Source organism: Cryptomeria japonica, chromosome 4 (assembly GCF_030272615.1).
Source record: "Cryptomeria japonica chromosome 4, Sugi_1.0, whole genome shotgun sequence".
Taxonomy (NCBI): Eukaryota; Viridiplantae; Streptophyta; class Pinopsida; order Cupressales; family Cupressaceae; genus Cryptomeria; species Cryptomeria japonica.
The window spans coordinates 294,438,154-294,464,046 of record NC_081408.1 but is presented as its reverse complement, the minus strand read 5'-3'; positions in this window follow the sequence as shown (position 1 = coordinate 294,464,046).

Here is a 25,893-nt window from a genome sequence, read left to right as displayed (position 1 = left end):
TTAAATATAATTAATATTGTCACTATAGCATATGATTGATTTATTTAATAAATCAATCCCTTTCTTTATTCTTCTAAAAAAATCAAATCCTCACAAATCTTCCTTTTAGCTAATTAATTTCAATTAATTAGTTAACCTACGTGATTCCTACAAATCATCTTCTTAATTCATTCTTCTAGAAACTCCCTAAACTCACTTAACATTATTCTTCTAATTTTTTATTCCCTCCACTCATTCTCTCTCCTGGTCAAATTCTCCTACAAATATTAATCCCACCTAACATTTCCTCTAATCCCCCTCCTAATGAGTCGTTAATGGTTAATCATCATGATTAGCCACAAAGTCAACTCTTTGTCCTTTTCATCCAGCCACTAGCTTTAAATGCTCTTTTCCTAGGTGAATGTAAGATTTCGAAATCACACATTCCTCTAGGCATCCCCTCTCCCAAGGAATTTTTAATTCCTTTTTATTCCTCCAATCCCCATGATATCCTTTTTTGGAGAATTTTTAATTCCTCCAATGCATCTTGTGGAGAGTGGAGATATGAAATGCCTTTAAGGCATATTTCTTGGTCTCCACTCTCTCTCTTGGACCTGTGTGAGCTCACAAGTAAATCTTAGCCCTTCATCTCGAATTCATCCTAGCCATCCGTTTTCCTCTCCTCTTCCTATAAAATAGGGCTCCATCCCTTCATTCAAAACATCTTGAAATCCAGTAAATTTATGCTGCCCTTTTGAGCCCAAGAAATCAACTTGGCAACTTGATCATCTCATCCTTATCATTTTTCAAATCCATTCCATTTGTGCACAACATTGGAGAGCCATCCACACCTAGCAATCAAAGGAGCACATCAAGTGGAGCATTATCAAGGGGCGCCTTCACTTCATCAAGCTCAATTCGAAGGAGAAGGTAAAATAGCAAGGTGAAATGGTCTTTTAATGATATTTTAGCATTCTGTATGTTTATTTCGTTATGTTTTGATCATTTGACCTTGAAATCCATTTTCCCCTCTTCAAGAAGAATCTAGAAGGGGTTAGGAATAGGGTTTAGGAGGCAAGTGGGAGATGTAGGATTTTACAAGTGGATGCAGAGATAATAGGATTTAATTGAAATAAAGTCAATTTAATTAAATTTGGTTGCAATTGGGAAAATTAAATAAATTAGATTTATTTAATTTAGGATAAACTATTTAATTAAATTTGAATTTAATTAAAAAGCAGGGATAGGGGATTTAATTGAATAAAATGATTTATCCTATTAAATGGTAAAAGAGGTCTAGCGAATTTAATTAAATAAATGAAGTAATTTACTTAATTAAATAGAGGAATAAGAGTAATTCAATTAAATTGGATTTAATTAAATAGAGAAATGAACATAAAATATTCATTTAGGAATATGGTCATTTTTATATGTCTACAACTAGTACGGTAGGCCCATAGAGTAGGGTTCAGTTGAATATGCCAATCTCTTCCAGCGTCATTCACTGTCTTTTTGAGCATTTTTAGAATAGTTTTGTTAGATGCTTCTGCCTATCCATTTTCCTATGGATAATAGGGTGTGGAGAATCTGTGTTGGATTTTGAACTTCTTACATAGCTCTTGTACATCCTAGTTTTTGAATGGTCACCCATTATCAGTGATAATTGTCATTGGTATTCCATAGCGACAGATGATGTAATTCAAGATAAATGCAGCAATTTGTTTTCCTATGATGTTTGTGAGAGGTACAACCTCAACCCATTTTGTAAAGTATTCTGTAGCTACAAGGAGTTCTTGTGCTGGTGCATGAATCAAATTCCCATGGATCTGACATTGTTTGCATGTTCTAGCTATCTGAAAAGAATCTCGTTCCATAGTCGGCCAATAATAGCCCAAGCGTATAAGTTTTTTTGAAAGGGTAAGACCACTTGAATGAGTGCCACAAATGCCATTATGGACTTCATGTAAGGCCTTCTCAGATTCTTCTTGTTCGAGACATCTTAAGAGAGTACCGTCTAGACCTCGTTTAAATAGGGTATCCATGACGAGAGTAAAATGGGAGGATTGGCGAATAAAGTTTCTCTTTTGGTTTTTAGATAAATCGGGAGGTAGGGTATTGTCTTTTAGGTATGTGTAAGTTTTCCCATAGCGGGATGAATCATGCCCAACAAGGTGATAGATAGTTTGGGAATCAGGACAATTATGAGCAAGGTAAAACAATTCTTCCACCAGGAATTCATGACGTTGTTGATTTTCTTGTGTCTGAAGGAGAGAAGCGATTGTAGCCATGACATCTGCTGCTTTGTTGTCATTTCTTGGAATATGCTGAAAAGTTATTTCTACAAAGTACTTCTTGATATCATTAACCATATTTTTGTAAGGCATCAATTTTTCATCTTTTGTTTGATAATCATCATTAATTTGATTGATGACGAGCTGAGAGCTCCAAAGACTTGTAGTTGTGTAATGCTCCATTCTATAGCCATTTTGATACCTATAACTAAAGCTTCATATTCTATTGTATTGTTGGTGCATGGAAAACTTCATTTGTATGCTTTTGGGATTGTATGACCTTGTGGTGTGATGAATAGAATACCTGCTCCTGATCTATGTTGTGTATATGAACCATCAAAGTATAATTGCCATGTTTTTGTGGTGATTGTTAGGATATCAACATTGGGAAACTCAATCTGTAAAGGATGATAATCTTGAAGTGGTGTCTCTGCTAGTTGGTTTGCAATGACTTGTCCTTTGATAGATTTTCTGTCAACATATTCAATATCAAACTTGCTTAGAATCATGATCCATTTTCCTAGTCGTCCTGTCAATGTTGCTTTGCTAAGCAAATACTTCAGAGGATCAATTTTAGCTATTAACTTGATGGAGTGAGATAGTAGATAGTGTCGTAATTTTTGAGAAGCAAAAACTACTGCCAAGCATGCTTTTTATGTTGGTGAATAGTTGATCTTGTATCCTACTAGTGTTCTACTGATGTAGTAGATAGCTCGTTATTTTCCTTCATTGTCCTGTTGTGCGAGCAACACTCCTAAGGATGTTTCAGTAGTTGATATATATAGTAATAATGGTTTTCCTAGAATTGGTGACATTAGAATAGATGGTTGTATGAGATATGCCTTGATCTTGTTGAATGCTTCTTCACATTGATTGTCCCATTTGAAATTAACACGTTTGTGCAATAGATGAGTAAATGGTTGACATTTATCTGCTAATTGAGCCACAAATCTTCTGATTGACTGGAGTCTTCCTTGGAGTGATCTCAGTTGACTGATAATCTTGGGAGATTCCATTTCCATGATTGCTTTAACCTTAGCTGGATCTACTTTGATTCCTATTTCTGAAACAATGTATCCCAATAGCTTTCCTGAAGTTATACCAAAAGCACATTTCTTAGGGTTTAGCCGTAGCTTGTATTGTTCTAACCTATCAAATATATTTTCTAGTATCTCTATATGTTCTTCTCTTTTGTATGATTTAGCCAATATGTCATCGACATAGTCTTCCATTAATGAATGCATCATGTCATGAAATATAGTGGTCATAGCTCTTTGATATGTAGTACCAGCGTTCTTTAATCCAAAAGGCATGACGTTCCAGCAGAAAGTACCCCATGGACATGTGAAAGCTATCTTTTCTTGATCTTCGGGTGCTATTTTGATTTGATTGTATCCGGAGAAACCATCCATTAGAGAAAACATGGAGTACCCAACAGTTAAATCTACAATGATGTTGATGTTAGGCAAAGGAAAGTCATCCTTTGGACATGCGTTATTAAGATCTCTGAAGTTTGTGCATATTCTGATGCTTTTATCTAGGTTTGAAATAGGAACAATGTTGGATACCCATTGAGGATAAGGTACTGGTCTGATGAATCCGACATCCAATAATTTCTTTAGTTCCACCTTGACTAGAAGAGCAATATGAGGATGCATCTTCCGTAACTTTTATTTAACTGGTTTGGCTCCTGGATTAACATTTAGGTGATGCATAATAAGCTCTAGATCTAACCCTGGCATGTCTGCATAAAACCAGACAAGATTGATTTGCCATTGTTTGAAGACATCCACATATTGTTGCATTTCTTTCTCAGACAACAAAGTTGCTGGATGAAGAATTTTTGGTTGCTCTGTTGTGCCAATGTTAATTGCCTCTATTGGTTCGATCAAAATGGATGATCTTTCTTGATAGTTCTTAGGTAAAGTGTCAAACCTCCCATCTTCTAGCACCTTGAGGAGGTTTTCACCATTAGATGTGTCCTTTGTTTTTACTTTTTCTTGATCTAATGTTGCCGAGAGATGGTTTTCAACATTAAACCTAATATTGTTTTCTTTATTTTCACTTTTGCGACTAGGAGATTTGACACCCACTTGACTGGAAGATGCATTGCTAACATTCCTAGTGGAAGTTGTTAGGGGTTCAATTGCCTTAAGATATATAGATATGGCATGGTCATTTGGAAAGGTATCAATGGCAGCATGTCCTTCATTTTCCCAATCAATAAGCTCAGGATGGAGTAGAGGTAAGGGATCATCAGGTTGGGATGTTTCGAGGATGTTAAGGGTCGTGATGGATGTATTGAAGTTTTCAGTATGTATGTCGATGTCTAGAATGGTACTCTCATTAGAATGACCTCACATAAGAAGTTCCTGATCATCCTCGGTTAAGTCCAAGTTAGCCGAATGTGATTCTAATTCAAGTGAATTGGTTCCTGACGTTTGTCTTGCATATATGTGAAGTACATCGACTCCTACATCTTCTTCAAAGTAATTTTCTTCAGCTGATTCTTCAGAGTGATAAGAATCCCATTCCCATTCATTAGAGTCTGTATCACTTGCAACCTGTAATCTATAGATTTGGTCATATAACATTTCTTCTGCTTTTCTGGTTATATCTTTCGTTCTTTCATATTCAACTTCTTCAAGACTGAGATTGATTTTTGTCAATCTTGCTATGAGCTCTCCTTGATCAGTTCTAGGTTCATGTTTGTTTTGATTGGGATTTGATGTTGCTTGAGAGATATTTGTGATTTGTTTTTCTTGTTGATTTGAGGATTTCTTCTTTTGCCACTTTGTGTTTTCTTGTGCTTGTTGTCTAGCTAATTTTTCTTCCCTGTCAATTTCCAGTTGTTCTTGTCTATTTGCATATTCTTCTTGTTATTGACTAAAAGATACATCTTCTGGTAGAGTGACTTGTCTATATCCTAAACCTGTTTTGTCTATAGTTTGCCGAGTATGAGGCTGAATAGGTTCTGAGATACCTTCTTTATTTTTTCCTATAGGGCCTGTTCCAGTGTATCCCATCCTTCAAAGACCGTTGAATCCTTTTCCATATTTTTCTGTAGGTATTCTGACATTGTTGACCTTTTGTTGAACTTCTTCATCTTTGTGTAGCCATTGTAGCACATATTTGTCTTTTATCTCCTCTGATAAGGTTCCAACACTAATGAACGCTCCATCAAATATTGAAAGATGTTTCACAATTGGTTTTTGTTTAGAGTTTGATAGTTTCCCAAAGGATTTAGGAGAGAGTGGTAATTGTGATATTGAGTATTCTCCATTCCCTCGGTCTCTTAGCTGCATTTGTTTTTCCATGATTGATAGAATAGAGGCAAATGATTGTTCCTTGGCTTGTGTGTTCGAAGGTGTTGCCTCCCTACTACGAGGAACAATTATTTCTTGAGCCATTTTTAGATTGCTGCAGTATTGGAATGGATTTGCATCTACAGAGATTGTGATTTCTTGTCCCTCATAGGGAAATTTGACACATTCATGATATGTTGATGGTACAACTTGTAAGTCATGTATCCATGGTCTCCCTAGGAGTACATTATATGATAAGTCCAAGTCTAGAACTTGGCATGCTGCGTCTTTTTGTAGAGGTCCAACTCTGATGGGTAGTATCACAATTCCCTTGGAGGAACGTTCTTCTTCATCATAGGCTTTTATAGTGATCCTTTTTCGGACATCAACTGCATCTTCTGAATATCCTAAGGCACGGACAAGACTCAATGAGAAGATATTTAGGCCACCTCCACCATCTATTAGAACACGCTTAACTCACATTTTGTGAATGATGACTTCAATGTGTAAGGGAGCGTTGTGAGGATGTTGCAAGGACATGTCATCTTCTTTGGTGAATGATAAGCAATGAGGGGTTGTGAGGTGCCCCACCATGGTTTGGAATTGATTGATATCAAGATCTTTGGATACGGTGGTATCTACTAATGCTTGTTCAAGAATTTCTTTATGTGCGGGTGAAAGCTTTAAAAGTTCTAGGATTGATATTTGTGTGGGTGTTTTCTGCAGTTGTTCCACTAGATTGTATTGTTTTGTTGTGGTGGATGATGAGTTTGTTGTAGGACCCGGTAAAACAACTTTGGCTTTGCTTCTTGTTATAGCATGAGCATGTTCTTGATTTTGTTTTTCTTTAACTACAATCACATTTACCACATTGTCGTATGTATGAGCATAGTTTACCTTTGCTTTACCCTTACCATTGTTTTTTGTTGATGATTCACCTTTCTCATAGTTTGGAAGCGGAGTCTTAAAAGTTGTATGAGATTCATTTGTTGTATGTCCATCCATAGTTATTACTTCATTATCAATAAAATCTTGTATGACATGTTTCAACTTCTGACAATTATCTGTGAGATGTCCCTTGTTTCGATGGAAATCGCAATACTGATTATCATTCCACCAGGGTGGTTTTATTTGAGGTTCGTAGTTCCTTTCTTTGGTAAAGAAATCAATTTGTTTGCGATAAGTGTTTTTAATGCTAACCTCAGGGGTTCACGAATGTCTGTAAATTGTGTTCGAAAGAAAGTTTTTATAGTTGCTCTTTGGTGATTGTTGTTTTGCTATGCCACTGCTGAGTGAGTAGATAAATTGAAAACCGGTTGCTTTGGTTTTAAATTGTTGTTATCTACTATTCCATTGTTAATTACATTTTGATTTCTATTCCAAAACTTTGGTTTATCATTGTGATTGTTGTTATTGTTGTTGTTAGGAGGATAGACTCCTTCTTTGTATACTTTCAATTTACCTTTCTTTATCATGGCTTCTTCTATTCTGATTCCATTATCAACCATTTTTATGAAACTTTGATTTCCTTGCATTTTTAAGTAATAACTCATTTGATCATTTAAGTTATCGATGAATATGTCCATTTTTTTGTATTCTAGCACTGTACAAGGATACTGCGAAGCTAGCCATCTCCATCGTTGTAAAAATATCATGAAAGGTTCTCCACTCTTTTGGTTGGCGTTACACAGGCCAAGCATTGTTACTTCATGTTGTATGTTGTAAGAGTATTGTGAAACAAACTTATCCACCAATTCTGAAAATGATTTGATTCCGGGTGGAAGTTTGGAGAACCATTCCATAGCTAGTCTAGTTAAGCTTTTCAGAAACAGTTTCATTAAGTAGGTATCCTCATGTGAAAACTCCATACTCATTGTGCAAAATTCTCATATATGATCTTGAGGGTCAATGCTTCCATCATATTTTTTCGTATCTAAGAGTTTCAAAACCTATTGGAAATGGTATAATGTTTAGATTCCTGTCGAATGAATAAGGACAAATTTCTTGAAGTGAGTATCATCTAACATTTCCTCTTTGCATATCTTGAATTTGTGTTTGCATTGTTTGTAGTTGTTGTGTGAGGGTTGTGATAGGATTATCAACATGATTTGTTCTCACATAAACTTGATTTTGTATTCTAGGAGGATCTCGATCTCTTCTTGGTTCATCCCTACATCTTCTTGTATCTTCATTGAATTGAATGTTATTCAGAATTTCTACTTCATCTCTTTTAGGAATGTAAGTCTCTTCATTGGTTCTGGTGTTGTCTGGAATTGACGTGTTATTCATTTTGAGACCAAAGATATCGTCATATTGTTCATTATTAGGAGGAGGATCACTTTTCTTTTGTGTCAATTTGTTTATATCAAAGTCTTGAGGGAGTGTAGTACCAGATTTGACTAACATTAGACAATATTTTTCTTTTTCTTCCTCCAACAATTTTTGCATAAATTTATCGAATTGAGGATCCTTTTTTTATGTCTCTGATGTTTTGTTCTATTATTTCTCCTTCAACTTATATTTCATCTTCATGTTCCATGATTATAGTTGTTTCTAATGTTTCAGTTTCAGTCTCTGTAATTTTTCATCTCTGAGCTCTAGTTAGAACGGGCATACACATGACAATTTAAGCATGAAACAACAGATAATAGGTTTTTATGAATTGATCAAGCAAAATGATAGACCTGAAAAGTCATGCAAAGTCGCAGCTCTGGACTGATAAAAACATAGACTCGTATGATAATATTTCATGAACCATACGGTAAAGGATACAATACCAGACGATAAATAAAAAAATTTCTTTGAAAGAGCAGAATTTCATACGACAAGACTTCCTTAACCATACGACAAAACAACTTCCTCGTACAACAAAGAACCTGACTCATACGACATAGAACAGGACAGTAAAAAAAAGTGTTTGTTTTGCCGAATTTGATTAGTGAATTTGGGTGTTTTGATTGTGTTTTCTAGTTTTATATGTTTGATTTTTCAATTTGGGGATGAATGCACAACAAACACATGATATGATAAGTAACTCCAAGCATGCTAAACCCTAAGGAAGCTGGCTGAGAATGAAAACCTTTGCTTGTTGACTTAGGTACACACCCAATAGCTAATCAGAATACAACCACTGAGTCTCACGCAATGGATTCTCAAGGCTGTATTATCCAACTCCAAATGCTAATGGGGGCACGATATGGCAAATGTCTTGGGGGAGTTACTATCTCTCTTGCACAAAGATTATCACTCTTTCGAAGGTGAATCGGGTAGCTTCTAATTTAACCGGAGCTAGTAAGGGATTCGTTTGGTGCGTCGGGGTATAATACTCAATTAAGAGGTCTCCCAGCCTTGAAAACCAAGGTTTGATATACTCGAAGGTACAGAGGAGAGCTATTCCCGAGCATTGTTGTTGACTTGATTTTCATCAAATCACGTTTATTTTATAGTGGGTTGGATTACTTGGCGTTAGCCGTTCCCACTTAGGTCGTTCCCCTCACACTGTCCATAATGGCTTTAAGAGTTTTTAAGCTCCTCGGGAGGGCAGGCCTGCTAAAGAAATGCACTAATGAAAGAAAAAGATGAGTCTAGCTTTTTGATCACCTAGGAAAGGTGAGAGCATACTCGCCCTCATCAAAGACACAAAATACATGATGGTTCATTTTTAGCCCAAAATTACAAGTCTGCCTAGAAATTTTAATGAATGCACCAAGTTTAGTTGAATTCATAGGCAACCTACAATAAATCCGTTAGTAGTCATGATTTGTGTTTTGAATTATGTCTTTAACAAGCGTATCTTCGTAAATCATCCTACAGAAAAGAGTTAGGCTGCCAAAAATATCATAAACAGATCAGGGTTAGCATTAGTGAAGCTTGGATTAAAATCAGAAAACCTTAACGTCCAGTCTGTTAAAAATCATAGAGACGGAGACTCGTACGATACAATTTCTAGTTAGTACGACACAACTTTAGATTTCGCACAGGAACCAAAATGGACTCATACGACATAGGATTTAGAAGCCAGAAATTCATGTGAGATGAATTTAGCTCTCGTATGACAATGCAAATTAGTTCATACGACACATAATTCACTTAGTCAAAAATTTGTACGGCATGCATTTAGACCCCGTACGACAAGGATAATGAGCTCGTATGACATAGGATGAGGTTTCATACTAGACTAAAAGGTAGTTCGTATGAGTTGGAAAATCAACTCGTATGACATTCTGATTCAGGTCCGACAGAGATAGATGTTTGTTGAAGCTTAAGAGGCCAAAAATGATGATTTCGGCCCCATGGTGGGTGCCAAAATGTCATCTATGTGTGAAGTGTACCTGTACCCGCAAACACAAAACACTCAATAGATCATTACAATCATGGTTAATGAATTTAAACCAAAGAAAGCTAAAACCATAACTAATCGATCTATCGCCTCCTAGTAAATGCGAGTATGAATTTTGCTCTCAGATATTGTTATGCAAATTCCAGTGACTTGAATACACTTAGATGGAGGATTTGAATGATGAAGATGCATGACCTATCAATGATAGCATGATTAAGCTATATGAGTTCATGATTGATGTAGAAAATATGCTAAGATTTAAGCTAAGATTGAACATGATAACATTGCTAAAATTATAAACTAGAAGCTAGATGCCTATAGTAACAATGCATCAGATGAAAATGAGATGGGATCAATTTGTGCTCGAAAATGAAGTCTATTTATAGGATTTTCAAGGCTAGGGGTGAGGGGGCAGGAATGAATGGTCGAGATTGATCTGAAGATATCAATGGTTAAATTGGAGGAGGTTGGCAAAGGGGGTTGGATTAAAGGGAACATCTATCATCCCTATGGTGAGAAGTGTCAAGAGGCTTCTAGAAGAGGTTGGATGAGGGGGAACACTTAGTGATAAGTGTCACAAAGCTTCTAGAAGATGTTAGATGAAAGGGGACATGGGGGTAGGTAGAATGGGTTAGGTTTAGGAATGGTTGGGTTAGGTGGTTAAAAGTTAGGAGAATTTGAATTTAGAAATTCAATTAATAGGAAAAGGCTAATTAATTTCATCAACTCATTGATTTGATTTGTTTTAATCAATTAGAGGATTAGAAGAAATGATTTTGATGGGGAAGAATTAATTAATCTGAATTAATTAATCAAAGGGGATTATTGAAATGAACCTATTAAATAAATCCTTAGATTTATTAATAAGTAGATGAAAATGGAGGTATTTTAATCAAATTGTTGATGAATTCAATTAAATTGGGGAGGGAGATTAATTAAATAATTTCTGATTCAATTAATTATCTTCTGACCATTTTTAGGTGTATACACTTGTTATTTGATCAATAGATCTATTTGTTTATCTCTTGTTGATAAAACCATGTTTGAAGTGTGGATAGATAGAAAGCCTTCAATTTTGTACTTAAGGTATTTAGTTTTGTGTATTTTTTTCATACTTCTCAAGAGAAGTGATCTAAATTAAATCTAAAATCTTAGAAATGAATCTTTGTTGGTTATGATGACAATGTAAATTATTACAAGCTTTGAAATCCTCTAACTATAAATATCTTTTTTAGAGATGCAATTTTCAAGGAGTTTAGAGAAAATTCAAATAAAGAACAACCAAAGGATAAAGATAAGTCTAAGCCTTTGAAATCCTCTAACTATAAATATCTTTTTTAGAGATGCAATTTTCAAGGAGTTTAGAGAAAATTCAAATAAAGAACAACCAAAGGATAAAGATAAGTCTAAGCCAATGTACTTTGAGAAAAATATTGAGAAGTAGAAAGATACACATATGGAAGAACAATTAGATGGATCTAAGGATGATGAAGAGGTTAAGGGTTTAGAGAGTTCAAAGGATGAGAGTATAGAAGAATATGAACATGTAATCCTTCAAAGACATTTGGGACTTCCATTTTATAATTTGTAAGAGTGACAAACACTTAGAAATGAAATCCATTTATTAATTATTGAGGTGCAAGATATCTAATTGAATTATTTGCTTGTGTCTCATTTTCTTCAACTTAGACTCTTTAACTTCCACACATTTAAATTTTGAGGGACTAGAAATGGATCATAGGAAGTAAGATTACATTCTTTTCTCTACAGGTTTCAATATATTTTCAATCCCATTTGAGCGGAATTTGAGAATTAATGTGAAGTGGTAATGCTCCCCTCTAAATGGATTGGACCCTCTTTTGATTTGGAAACCTAGATTTGATGCTTAAGCCCAATCAATTTCTTGAAAATCCAACATTATAAAAATTATTTAGTGAATATGTTGACTTTTTCCAACCACAGTCACTCCATTTCCCTTTTCACAAACCAGAGGAGACTATTAAACTCAACTTTTTATTTTTTAGACATTCCCAATTTATTTGATCTTCAAATTTCTTCATTCTCATTATACTATTCAATTGATCAATCTCATAAAACATTACACTATTGAATTTTTTAATTCCTTTTTAACGTCATCTTAAAATCTTACAAATAATTTTTAAATATATTGAAAATCTCAAATATTAGAATTATTTTTCATAACATCTAACCTTCGAAAATGATCATGCTAATACTTAACATATGACATCCTCCGTATACCTCGTAAAATTCCTTTAAATAAATTTGAAACTTAAAATGCATCTCAATTCTCTCCATATACAACTAACTAGACTTGCTAAGAGCTAGATAGATTTGGCCTTTACATAGCAAATGGTTGATTGATCAAACCTACTTTCTTACAACTTTCAAATATATATTTAAGTATTAGTCAATTGACACTCATGGTTGACACATTTTGCACCCATTTAGTCAAGCATACAAAACATCAAAATACAATCCTTTATTTGTATTTCCTTTAGGTATTCGTTATAACTGGATGACAGATTTAAAGATAGCTGAAACATTATGATTATATTTTTTAAATTCAACTTAAACAAGGGCTGCAGAGCAGCGTAGTTCCTGCCTAGAGGTGCAAAATTGTTTGTGGATTGATTCTGTTTAATTGAAATGTTTATGGACAAGACTTGCACATGTATTTAAGATGATTGTTAATATGCAACAATTTTTTTTGTCATAATTTATAGTTAGAGACTTGGCGGTTGTAAAGTCATTGTAATTCATTATTCTGGCGCATGACTACCACAAAGTTTTAGCATTTTATATATCGACATCCTAAAGCTAATCAATGTAAAGAGATTGAGAAGTTCTGAAGCCAAGCAATACCCAAAATCTAGTAGACAAAGACATGTAAATTCACTCTAGCAATCAATTATAATTTTTTTTAAGGCCACATAATCTCAATGAGTACAGCTTGCTGCAATCTATTCACGACAACTATTTTCTCAAGAAGTAGATCTATGGGTGGCAAATAGAGCATTGCATATAAAAGGTAAATGCAAATGCAAAGCAATCCCCTTCTTACAAAAAGATCTAATGCACATGTAAACACTGGGTGGCAATGAGTTTCACGTGAAACCCTCTATACAATGACCTTTATTAGAATTATTTTGGCCATTAGTGTACATAGAAGCAGTATTACATCTACGATAGCAAAAAAAACTGACTATAAAATCTGATGTAGCTCATACAGATCAGATAGCATTTTGATTCTACAATGTCAATTTTTATTAGGCTTGCTAACCCAAATAGTCCTAGCTCTGTATTTTTGTAGTTCAACAATATAAACCACTCTAGAACTTGCACAAATGTTTTAGGTGAGGTTAGGTAACAGTTTGAGATCTCTACAGTAAATGGGTTTGTATGACTAGGTAGTTGAGATGAAAAAAATGAACTTTGGAAATATGCCTAGAATTTAGTTTAGAATATTTTCGAGCAATTGAAATCTGATTAGTGCCTAATATTTGGGTTTAAACTACCGTCAAGAAGTATTGGGAGCATTGGAATATCTTAATTTTTGAGTTTCCATCTCCCATATTTGTCTGGGTGCAACACTGGCATGAATGGGTACATATTCCTGCAACAAGCAACATTTAAATTCTAAAATCTCTGCTAAAATAGAAAGTTTTAGTGAAATCCAAGATTATATATTATGTTACTTTTGGCCAATAGTCATCTGTATTGAAACCATTCATCTGCAATATTAAACAAACCAATCAATCAAATAAACACACAACTGAAATTAAGAGCAGATAGCAACGTGACGTAAATTATAGCTCACCATGATAGTTGGGAGAAATACTACACTGCAAATAGCTACTCAATATAATCCTCTACTACCAATTCTATTAGCCAAATGTAAATTCTGTTAGCTGGATATGTAATAGTTTTATTGCTTGAAGAAGTAAGAGGAGAAGAATTGGAAGAACTAACATGTAAATCTGGGGTTAAGGGTTAACCCATGAAAGATATCAAATATCCTCCTGAAAATCTTGATCAGTCCACACGTCAAATAATTTTGTGTTATCAGCTTTTGTATTTTTCTTTTGCAGGTGAGAGGTCGACAACTGTGGTGGAATGTGGCACATAGATATTAATTAACTTTTACATGTAACCGTCTCCTGCATGGATGCCCATTCCCAAAACCGAACGCACCTGAGTGGTGAACGTGACGGTGCACAAGAATTATGAGCTTGATAGTCGTGCGTTCTCTCTTATAGGGAACCATGAACACCTCTGAAACGCATTTGAAAAAACTGGCAAACCAATCAAAATTGGATATTATTATTAATTTATAATTGTTATTAATTAAAATTTTAGCAAGTTATCCATAACAAATATAGGAAAGAAATTTAGAGAAGAAAATCTAAATATTTGAGTGGCTGTATCCAGGCCTGGAATTTGACAGGCAAAATGGCCGTTTTTTCACTTTTGAACCGTATTTGATAGCTTAAAAAATTAGTAGAACGTATGCATTGACATACTATTTTTTTCTAAAACCGTATAAATGACACTTCAAATTATAAATAAACCGTAAAAAATAATAGTAGGTAATATATATTAGTTTAGAATGTTTATTATAAAAATACAAATTATTTAGAATATTTTGAAATGGAGGGATTTAGAATATGGAAGAATGTAGTTGTTTCTAATTTTATAATATTTTAATGTGATTTTTTATAATAGTTTTATTTTTTCATATGAATTTAGAAACTTGTCATAATTGAAATGATAGAATATAATTGATAAAATATTTTAATATGAATTTTCACAATATATTCTATTTTTTTATATATGAATTTAGAAACTTAGTCAATTTAATTTTTTAAATATATTTAATGAGATTGTTATATAAACTTGTCATAATATATATAATTTTAAAATTTAAATGTTAATTATTACTAAATTAGTAATTATTAATTGTTTATCATTTAATGTTAATACATAATATATATTAGTGTATTAATTTAGAAACTTATTTAGTAAACTTAAGATTTTTGCATATATTACTAATTTATCATTGTTTGCTCATTAAGATAATGATTTTCATTTCTTCCCAAGAAAGATGTGCATTGATTTTTTTTTTTTACAGTTAATATTTTTCTTAAAACGTCAAATGAAAAGCATTGAAATGACTAAACCGTCATCAAAAATTCATATGATAGGTAGGGGTGACCGTCAAATTCCAAGCCTGGCTGTATCAATGCAGATTAATCACTAGTTAAGAAAAAGCCCGGCTGTCCAGCTGTACACAACATGCAAACACATCGGGTGATTTTCGCCAACTGGTTCTTTTAACCTGTAGACTTTGCCAATCCCCAGATTTGAACTTTGCAAGCCCTGTTTTGCCGACCCTCTCTTCGAAAATGTTGCCTTCTGTCATCTTGGTTTTCTGGCTCTTCAGCAAACGCTATTTTTGCCATCTTCCTCTATATCCAAGCGTTCTCTTGCATTGGGGTGTGCAATGCCTCTACCTCTGCCATCTACAGCATGCCAACGCTCCCACCCTGCGGGCTATAGTTAAAATACGATCACATATCTCTGATAAACATGCAAGTAAACTTAGCATAGCCTTGACATAAAACAAATCACGCCATGCTATTGGTCGTGCAAACATATGATTATTAACTTTTTAATGCAAAGCTTCGCCAATAGTTCCATGCGGAGCAGGAACTAATAATGTTAGCTTTTACTTTATAGATATTTGTTTACAGTAATATCTTTCCATGGTTGATATATTGTACTTTTATGCTTGTCAAGTTTAAAAATCATTTGACCAAAACTAATAGCTTCAAATTTGGTCTTTAAGCCATGATCCACCATCTTTTCCCATGAAGGGATTTAACTTCAGCAGTTGTTCTTATATTTGAATAACTAACAAATATAACACCTGTACACAACTAAGTTAAAATGATTGCAACAACTACCAAGTGGAGAATAATATAAATACAAACAATTATTTTTGAATAAATAGAAATTGTAATAGATTTTATAATAATTTTCTATTTTAATAATTATAATGTTTAATAAACAAACAACAAAATGTCTTAATTGTTTTTAAAATAAAATTTCAAATTTTATTTTGCATTTAAAATAGGTGGAGGATTTCACCTTGTAGGGTAAGTTAAATGCAAAAAACTACTTTTTAAAGAATTGAACTATCTACAACAATCAAATTATAAAATATAATTAAATCGATATTTTACATAATTATCAATGGATAAATTTATTTAATAAATGGTATGAGCTTTCCACAATCTATGGATTATAGAGCAAAAACTTTTGGAATCAATTTTGTATGTTTATTTGATCGACATTTGGGGTCCATCATTAGAAAAAAAATGCAGTAATAGATTATTGATAGAGCCTTGTAAAGGTTGTGATAGTTGAGGTTAGAATAAAAATTCAAAATAATAACATAAAAAGAGATAAAAATTAATAAATAATAAAATAAAAATGAATGAAAAGAGGTGTAAACATGGAAAAAAAACCAGCAAGAAAAATATTTATTTTTTATTTTTTTGATGATAGATCACTAAATGTGATCCCAAACATCAATCAAATAAATATATACAATTTAATTCAAAATTTTATGTTCTATAATTTATTTAATCATGCATAATCTTTGAGTCAAATTCATTGGTTCATATTTCATAAGAATGATTTATACAAATCCATCTTCCATAAGAATGAATACTTGACAGAGATTTGATACTGAAAAGTTCCTCCTAATCAAATAAAATAACCTTTCTCAATATTAAAAAATAACTTAGCCCCATAAATCAATCACTTTTGATATTATTTTCAAAATTTTATGTTAGTAGAATAACCAGTCTATACAACTAGACTGTAGTATATTACGTATGTTTTTGGTGCAAATAATCTGAGACATAGAAGCAAAACTCAAATTTTTTGTAGATGGGGTAGATGGAGAGAGGGAATTAAAGTTAAGTGGCAAAAGGATAATCATGCGCTCATTAAAAAAATAGTCATTATGTGCCACAAAAGAACCTAAAGTGCTAAACAAAATACATATTAATCTAATAATGATGGAATATTTATGAGTTGTACAGAAGTGGGATTAGCTCAGGAATCAAAACACTATTACTTAAGTTCCCTATAAACCTTGATAGTCACCTATCACATGGTTCATGAAATTTATCTCACTCAACATTAAGTACCTATTATTTGTTATTTACTATTCATTATCTATTGGTAACTTTGTGACCAAATAATTTATAGTACACAATAGCTATGATCAGTTTCTTGTCACTAATTACCTGCTTTTCAAGTGAAGACACAATCAAGAGGTACACCAAGGTTGTGATTTTAAGTGATTAAAAACTAGTAAAACCTTTGATACTAATGTCACTAAATGCAAGTATAACCCTTGAAATAAAGAAAGAATAGTCCAAAAAAGAGATGTTCACTGCTAAAGATTCTACATCAAATGGGTATTCAGATAGAAGCAAAATATTTACATTCCAAAGGTTTGAGGACAACCATACATTCGCCATAGAGGAAGGACGAGGCAAATATAGTGGGGACAATTAGGACTAGCCTAAGAAATCAATATGTCAATGTTGCATGGTTCCAAAGTGGTGCAGGAGCACCCTTCCAGACTCCTTCTCTTTCTGTCTTGTTGGTTTTATGCTTCTTTAGAAGCCATTGTACATAAAATAATGAGCCATGTGCTCATAGGTCCTAGGTAGGGTCCTAGAGGAGATCTTAGGGGTCATAAGTCAAGATTGTGATTTTCTTGAAAATGGAGTGTATGTGTGTCGTGGAGGTGTTTAGGGGTCCTCCATATCATGGTGGTGTCCTTAGGTTGGCCCATTGTGGGTCTAGGAGTCATGAAGAGCAACATTGGGAAAGTTGCTCAAAAGTTGCAAAAGTTGCATGACAACTTTTAAAAGTTGTCAAGCAACTTTTCCACCATGATGGTCAAAATCCTTAGGTTGGCGCGGACAACCCTAAATGTGGCACACCTACTGAGGTATGGGTAGTAAAAGATGTTACAAACCCTAAGTGAAAGGGTTGGATGTCAGTGATTGTACGGCCCAAGCAAGAAGAGCTTGACTGTGACTGTTTTTGAGTTACCAGTTAGTTTGAAAGAAGTTACCAAGCAAACTAATGGATTTATTTGTGAGAAAACCTATGTGAAATGTCTTCTTTTGTGTATGTATCTTCATTGTGAGTGTTTAGATTAGCTTTTTGTTTACCGATTGAGTGTGTTTGTAAATAATTTGTAAGTTGCAGTTTTATTGTCCAGTTTTTGGACTGGTTGAGTAAATGAAGTCTTAACTCCATTCCCCGTTGTGGAACCAACATGAAACCATGGGGAATGGAAGTGAAGACCATGTAATATAGTCGCAAGAAAGAAGGGCCCTTGAAAATGCAAGGAAGCCAATTGGAGACCCATTCCTAGGCGAGACTGGACAGTGCCCGGTTAGGAATGGTTACTGTTGCAGAGGTCTTGGAGAGCAAGGTTGAATAGAGGAGTATGCACCCTTTGGAGGAGGTGTAAAGGAGTGTGTGAAGCACCACTGGTGTGAAGGAGAAGTCTCTACCAATTCAGACAAGGTGGCTAAAACACAAAACATTCACTGTGACCCAGGCAGACCCTAAAAACCCTCACAAAACCCTTAAAAACCTCAAAATTCACCCAAGGCACTATACGACCACTTGGAGGCCCAAAACCAAAGAAATCCTTGAGCCCTTGCCAAATGAATGGTAGTCCATTTCAGGAGTTTGGGTTGTTTGTGCATCGTTTGTGAGAGGGAGCCCTAAAAGACCGGTTAGGAGGCCTAATTGGTCCTAATCCTTGTAGCCCTATTTTGTAGGAAAAACACAAAATGGTGAAATTGGTAAGGGGTTAGAATCTTGAAACCTCTTGGGGGATCATGAATGGGTGGATAGACCATGAAATAGACCTGAAACAACCTTGCTAAGACCTTGGTAGGTGTGGAACAAGATTAGCCCTTGTTAGCCATAGTAAGGGGTTTTGAGTCTCATGAGTAGGTGAGACCTTAGGAGCAGCATAGCAAATCATTGGTGGGTGGATTGGGCAAGGTCAGGGGATTCCTCAAGCAAAGGAAGTCCTAGAGACCCTAGGGTGTGAGGAGAACACCAAGTGATCCAAGGAAAGGATCCAAGAGCATAGACTAGGCTAGTCTATCCCAAGCACCAACCCATCACAAAGATCATGGTAGTGATAACTATTCTCATCATTCCAAATATCTAGAATGAAATATGTTTTCTTACCAAAAATTTGACAAAAAACCAGACATAAGTCATTAGGGAACTACATGATATGGAATTAAGAATTGTAAATCCTAAAGAATAAACAATTAAAAAGAAAGAAAGTCACAAAGAAATGCCACCATAGCCTTGGCGACATGAAGTACTACAACTGTGAAGACTCCTATGACAATGGTGACACTAATTATTTACACACCTAATACATATTGGGTTGCAACATAAAAGTACATCCACTAAAGAAGATGAGGAATCTCACCAACTTTGATCAAAGTGCAACAATGTGAAAATGCTTGAACATAAAGGAACCTTGAATGATTATGTAAGACTTGAGAACCTATTAGTGGAGCACATCCACAACCTACTCACTAATAGTTTTTGTGATGGACAAGATATCAACGCTAAGAGCAAAATAGGACTATTTATCATGTCAAAGCTAAGTACACTTTTTCACAAAAAGATGAAATTTATATTAAGACATTATTATTCTTACAAAAATATGAAATGATAAAATAGAACTATTTATCCATCCATAATTATTGTAAAATTTATTAAAATAATATGATTGAGTGTCAAAGTTGGGTGTAAGTTTGTTCTAATAAATATTTTTAAAGGAATATTTTTATTTAAAATTATATTTTGTAGATAAGAATTTTTATAAAAGGTAATATAGTTATATATTTTATCTTTATTTTTAATACTTTGTTTGAAGTATATTTTTATTTTTTAATTTTATTTTTTTTAGCCGATAGGCTTCAGTGTGGGCTTTTAGCACATATTCTAGAAAAAAATATTTCCCATTAGGTTTCTGGTGAGATTTTCTCCCACCTAAAAAATTTGAACACCACGTGTCTTGTGATTTATCTTAAAAAGTAAAACTATACTTCAAATTAACATTTATAACTTCATGTCACATGTCTTGTCATTTATTTATTAACATTTAAAAGCATTGTTCTGTCTTCACCTCTTGATCATGAAAACAAGATATTTCAAGTCATTAATGACTTCACTGTGCAAACTAATTTACGTCATCCGTAGGGTTTATTTTTCATTTCCCCCCACTTTCTTTTCAATGCTAAACTTATCTCCGCCATTCCTAGCTCAAAATTAAGCAACCCCCACTTCATCAATGCCATTACAAAGCTATTTTTCATCTTTCACCTAGTAAAAAATAAACCCACAATGGAAAAATAGGAACATTCATGGTTACAACGTTGTCATGGTGGCTCAAACACCAATAAAAATGGACGAAAAGCTTATAGACGCCATGCTTTCGTATTTTGATAAAGAAGGGAATTTGCAGACGGTTTCGACCTCGGGATTGGGCGCTGCAAAAAGATTGTGCTATTTGTGCTGTGAGGTTGGGTTTGTGTGCTTTCTATTTTGTTTTATTTAGTAGAGAACATAGGGTAATTTATTTTCTATTTTTGTTAATGGGTATGTGCAGGATCATGAGGGGCCAAAACATGCCCTTAAGTGGCAATGAAATTTCAGAAAATCAAAGTTATGCAACTTGACATGAAAATTTGAATAAGTTATGAACTTTATTTTAAAAATATGTAAGAAGAGAATTTGTATAAAAAATGAATGTAGTTTCTAAGCTACTGGTTTTTTGAAAAAAAAAAATATTTGATGAAAATTTGAAATTTCAATGCAGTGATACTAAAATTTCAGGAAAAAAAAAAAGTCCGACCATCCTAATCACAATCAGATCATAATATTTTTTTATAATATTTATAATATAAGTAGTAGACTCATGTCTAGATGTGACACATATTTTTTTTGTAATTTTTTATGAAGTAAATAATTAATCATGAATTTTTTACAACTTTTCAGAAATTCAAAAACTCCTACGTCTGACCACCTTAACTTGGTCTAAACTTAATGAAATTCAATTTTTTTTTCTATATTAGATGAAGCATAGCATGTGATGCATTCTTTGGATTCAAAAATTGTGATACCGCTTGAAAGTTATGTGTGTTTTTCAATCAACCTATCAATCAGGACTTTAGTCAAAATTCAATTAGAAAATTAATAATAACTATTTATTAAAGTCAAAATAAGATAAACCTTATATTATTGGAAGCATGAGAATATCCTTAAAAAACCCTTTTCGTTTTATCAATTTTGGCTATAAAAAAAGTTGTTAGCCAACATTGCGAAGTCTGGAAAACCAAAGAATACTCAAAAGCACTTTTTTTCTGTTGACTTTCCAGGCTTGTCATTTCCAAGCCAAATCCCAAAGCATTCCTGAGCCAAATTCCAAAATTTGAAATTTATGTCAGAAAAATTGGATCAGATAATATCAGATATCTGATTTTAGCAAGTTATGATATTAATATATTGTATATTAATACAATATATTAATATGTTAATATATTCGAGCTAAGTGTCATGCAATTGGTTTTAAAACTAACAATTATGCGGAATTTCATGCTTTGTCTTTTGGATTGGATATGGCAATCTCTTTGGGAATTAAGGACTTAATAATTGAAGGAGATTCTATGGTGATTATTCAATGTGTTATGAAAAAGAAATTGAATTGTTGGAATTTGCAGTATATACTTGATCCCATTTTACAAAAATTAGAATTGTTTGAATCTTTCTTGGTATCCCATTGTTACAGAGAAGTTAATAAGATTGCGGATTATTTGGTAAATTTAGCCATTGATAGCAATGCTAATCAACGAGAGGTGGGTTTTGAGGAAATTCCTTCTAAGGTATGGGAAGGTTTGTAGCAATAGTTATATGATTTTCTTGACTAATGTTGATGTAAAATTTTATGATGATAATTATTCCCGCTTTCCCCTTTCATTTCAAGTATTCATGTTCGTTGTCTAGAGGAGAGTTTGAGCTCATGGTATTTGATACAATAGTGTTTTTCCAAAGGTTTTTTGATACTTTCTTTTTTGGTAGGAAGGTTTTTGGCTCATGGGATTTGGCACAGGGCTTTGGAAAAATTTGTCTTCTTCCATTGGTAGCAGCCGTGGAGTCTACATTTGAAAATTATCCGATGGGTTTTTTTTGTTTTTTTTGGCAAATTGTCATATGGGCTCCATGCAAAACTGATATTATATGTGTTGTGATTGCATTTTGTATGTGGTTTTGGGCGGGGTGCATAAACTGATCTGTCAGATACTATAGGTTTATTTTATGAGCTATGACCAGAGGTTTTCTTCCCAGGGTTCTTTCCTCTGGTATGCTCTTTGAATCCTGTGTAAAAAATAAAAAATATTAATAAAAAAGTTTAGTGGAATAATCCACTTTTATTAAAATAAAATAAAATAAAATATGTTAATATACAATATATTAATACATTGAATATTATTATATTAATATGTACAATATATTAATATAATATTATTCAATAGATTAATATATATAATAAAAATGTTATATATTAATACTATAATATATAATTGTATATGTATTAAAATGTATTATTAATATTTTCGGTAGTGGTCATATAGTGTCATAAGGGGTCATATGGTATTCTAAGGGTTCACATGGGGTCATAAGGGGTAATGCATGTGTTAGAATAACATATGACACCTTAGGACACCATATGGACATCTTATGGTCCTAAAGGGTCATGTCATGCACTAGGATGTTCAAAGGGGTCAAATGGTGTCCTAAGGGGTCATAAGAAACCATATTACCCCTTAGGAAACCATCTGACATCTAAGGACACCATATAGTGTCCTAAGGGGTCATAGAACACCATATGACCCCTTAGAACACAATATGACCCTAATGACACCATATGGTGTCCTAAGGGGTCATATGGTATCCTAAGGGGTTATAGAACATCGTATCACTCCTTAGGACACTATATGATCCCTAATAACACTATATGGTGTCATAAGGGGTTAAATCATGTCCTAAGGGGTCATAAGACACCATAGGACACCATATGACCCCTTACGACACAATATGGTGTCCTAACGGGTCATATGGTGTCCCAAGGGGTCATAGAACACCAAATGACCCTTAAGACACAATAGGACCCATAACAACACCATATGGTGTCTTAAGGGGTCATATGGTGTCCCAAGGTGTCACTAGATACCATATGACCCCGTAGGATACAATACGACCCATAATGACACCATATGGTGTCCTAAAGGGTCATATGGTGTCCTAAGGGGTCACGAGACATCATATGACCCCTTAGGACACTATATGACCCCTAACAACACCTAAGGGGTCATATGATTTCCTATGGCCCCTTAGGACATAATATGACCCCTGAGCATACCATATGACCCTAACGACACCATATGGTATCTTAAGGTCTCATACGATACTATAAGCTAGATCAAATGATATGATCAAGAAAACTCCTAGATCAATTAAACCAATAATAAATGACACAAGGATATTGGAAATACTTCATTACTAAACCACAAACCCAATAAACCAATCTACAACTACCGAAGCAACAGATCACAGGAATATGTGAACATCAATGGCAACACACTAACTACTCCTGCTGAGTAGCAATACCAACTCATCAATCCACATAAGAAGATAATACCGTAAAGTCCACCAGATTGATGCAACTCAATGCATCTAGTTCTCATAAAGAGGGACAAAGATCCCTAACTTGTTTCTCAGATATCCAAATGTTTATGTAGGAAAAGGATTAGTAAAAACATCTACAACTTGTTCCATTGTAGACCCATATTCCAATTTCACTTCCTCTTCACTAACCTTCTCCCTCAAGAAATGATACTTGATTGATAGATGTTTTATCTTTGAATGTTGTACCAAATTCTCAGACATATTAATGGCACTGGAACTATCACAGTATATAGCAGTAGGCTCATCATACACAATTATGATATCTTTCAATATTTGCTTCATCCAAGCTACCTGAGTACATTTAGTGGTAGCAACAATGTATTCAACTTCAACAGTAGATAGGAAAATTGAATCTTTCTTTTTACTCGCCCATGAAACCAATTTCTTTCCCAAAAAGAATGCACCACTAGAGGTACTCTTCCATTCATCAACATCTCCTGCCCAATCTGCATCAGTATAAGTACAAAACATAAAATCATCATTTTTTTAGATACCAAATACCACAATCCACAATTCCCTTTTAGTATCTGAATATCCTCTTCACAAAATTTACATGATTCCTTTGGATCAACTTAAAATATAGCAACCATGCACACAACAAGCATGATGTTTGATCTAGTCTGAGTCAAATATAGTAGTCCACCAACCATAGATCTATACAAAATTCGATTAGCCTTCAGAGATTCATCATTCTTGGATAATTTGTAGGCAGTCACCATAGGAGTTCCAACCGGTTTAGAATCATCTAACCCAAACGTTTTCAACAATTCCTTAACATACTTAGCTTGAGATATAAAAATACCTTTTTCAATATGTGCAATCTGCAAACGTAAGAAGAATTTCATTTCTCCTCTCATAGACATCTCAAATTCTTTTTGTATATCACTGACAAACTTCATACTTAAAGCATCATCTCGTCCAAAAATAATATCATCAAAAAAAAATTCAACAATCAAAATGTTATCATTCTTAATCTTAAAGTACAAATTATTATCAGTAATACCTTTAGTAAATCCCAATCTCATCAAGTACTTATCCAACCTAGCATACCAAGCTTTAGGGGCTTGTTTCAGTCCATAAAGAGATTTCTTCAATTTGCATACCATGTCACCTTGATCTGATAGAGAAAATCCATCAAGTTGCTCAATGTAAACCTCTTCCTCAAGATCACCATTCAAAAAGGATAACTTAACATCCATCTGATATACCTTGAAATATTTGTAAGCAACATATGCAAGCAACAATCTGACAGCTTCAAGTCTGGCCTCTGGAGTAAAATTTTCCTAATAGTCAATTCCTCCCTGTTGTGAATAACCTTTGCATACCAATCTTTCTTTATTCCTGACAACTTCACAGTATTCATTTCGTTTGTTTATGAACACCCATTTAGTTCCAATCACATTATTGTCTTTAGGTCTCGGCACAAGTTCCCATGTATTGTTCTTTTTAATTTGATTCAACTCTTCTTCCATAGACTTTATCAAATTTTCATCTTTACAAGCTTTAGCAATAGTCTTAGGTTCAATCTTATAAATCAAACATCTTCTGCAACAAGTCTTCTCCTAGTCATAACAACTTTATTCTTATCACCAATGATTCGATTTTAGAATGTTTCAATCTTACATACCCTGGAGTCAATTTTTCAGGTTCTTGCACTTCTCCATCGACATCAACAATATCCGGATTAAGTGTCTCTACCAGATCATCGACTTCAAAATTTCAGTTTGGTTAGGTTTTGCAATAACATCTTGATCATCGACTTCATATCCACGTGCTCTAATTTCCTTTCCATAGCTCTCATCAACCTTCATATTTGCACTTTCCACTATCTTCTTTAGTCTCTTGTTGTAACACCGGTAGGGTTTTCTCTTAGTAGAATAACCCAAGAAGATTCCTTCATCACATCTTGCATCAAACTTTCCTATTTACTCATCTCTCTTGACATAACATTTGCTTCCAAAAATTCTGAAATACCTAACTATAGGAACATGACCAAACCATAGCTCATAAGGAGTTTTACCGGAATAACCTTTTATATGCACTTAGTTGAATGTGTATACAATAGTGTTAATGACTTCTC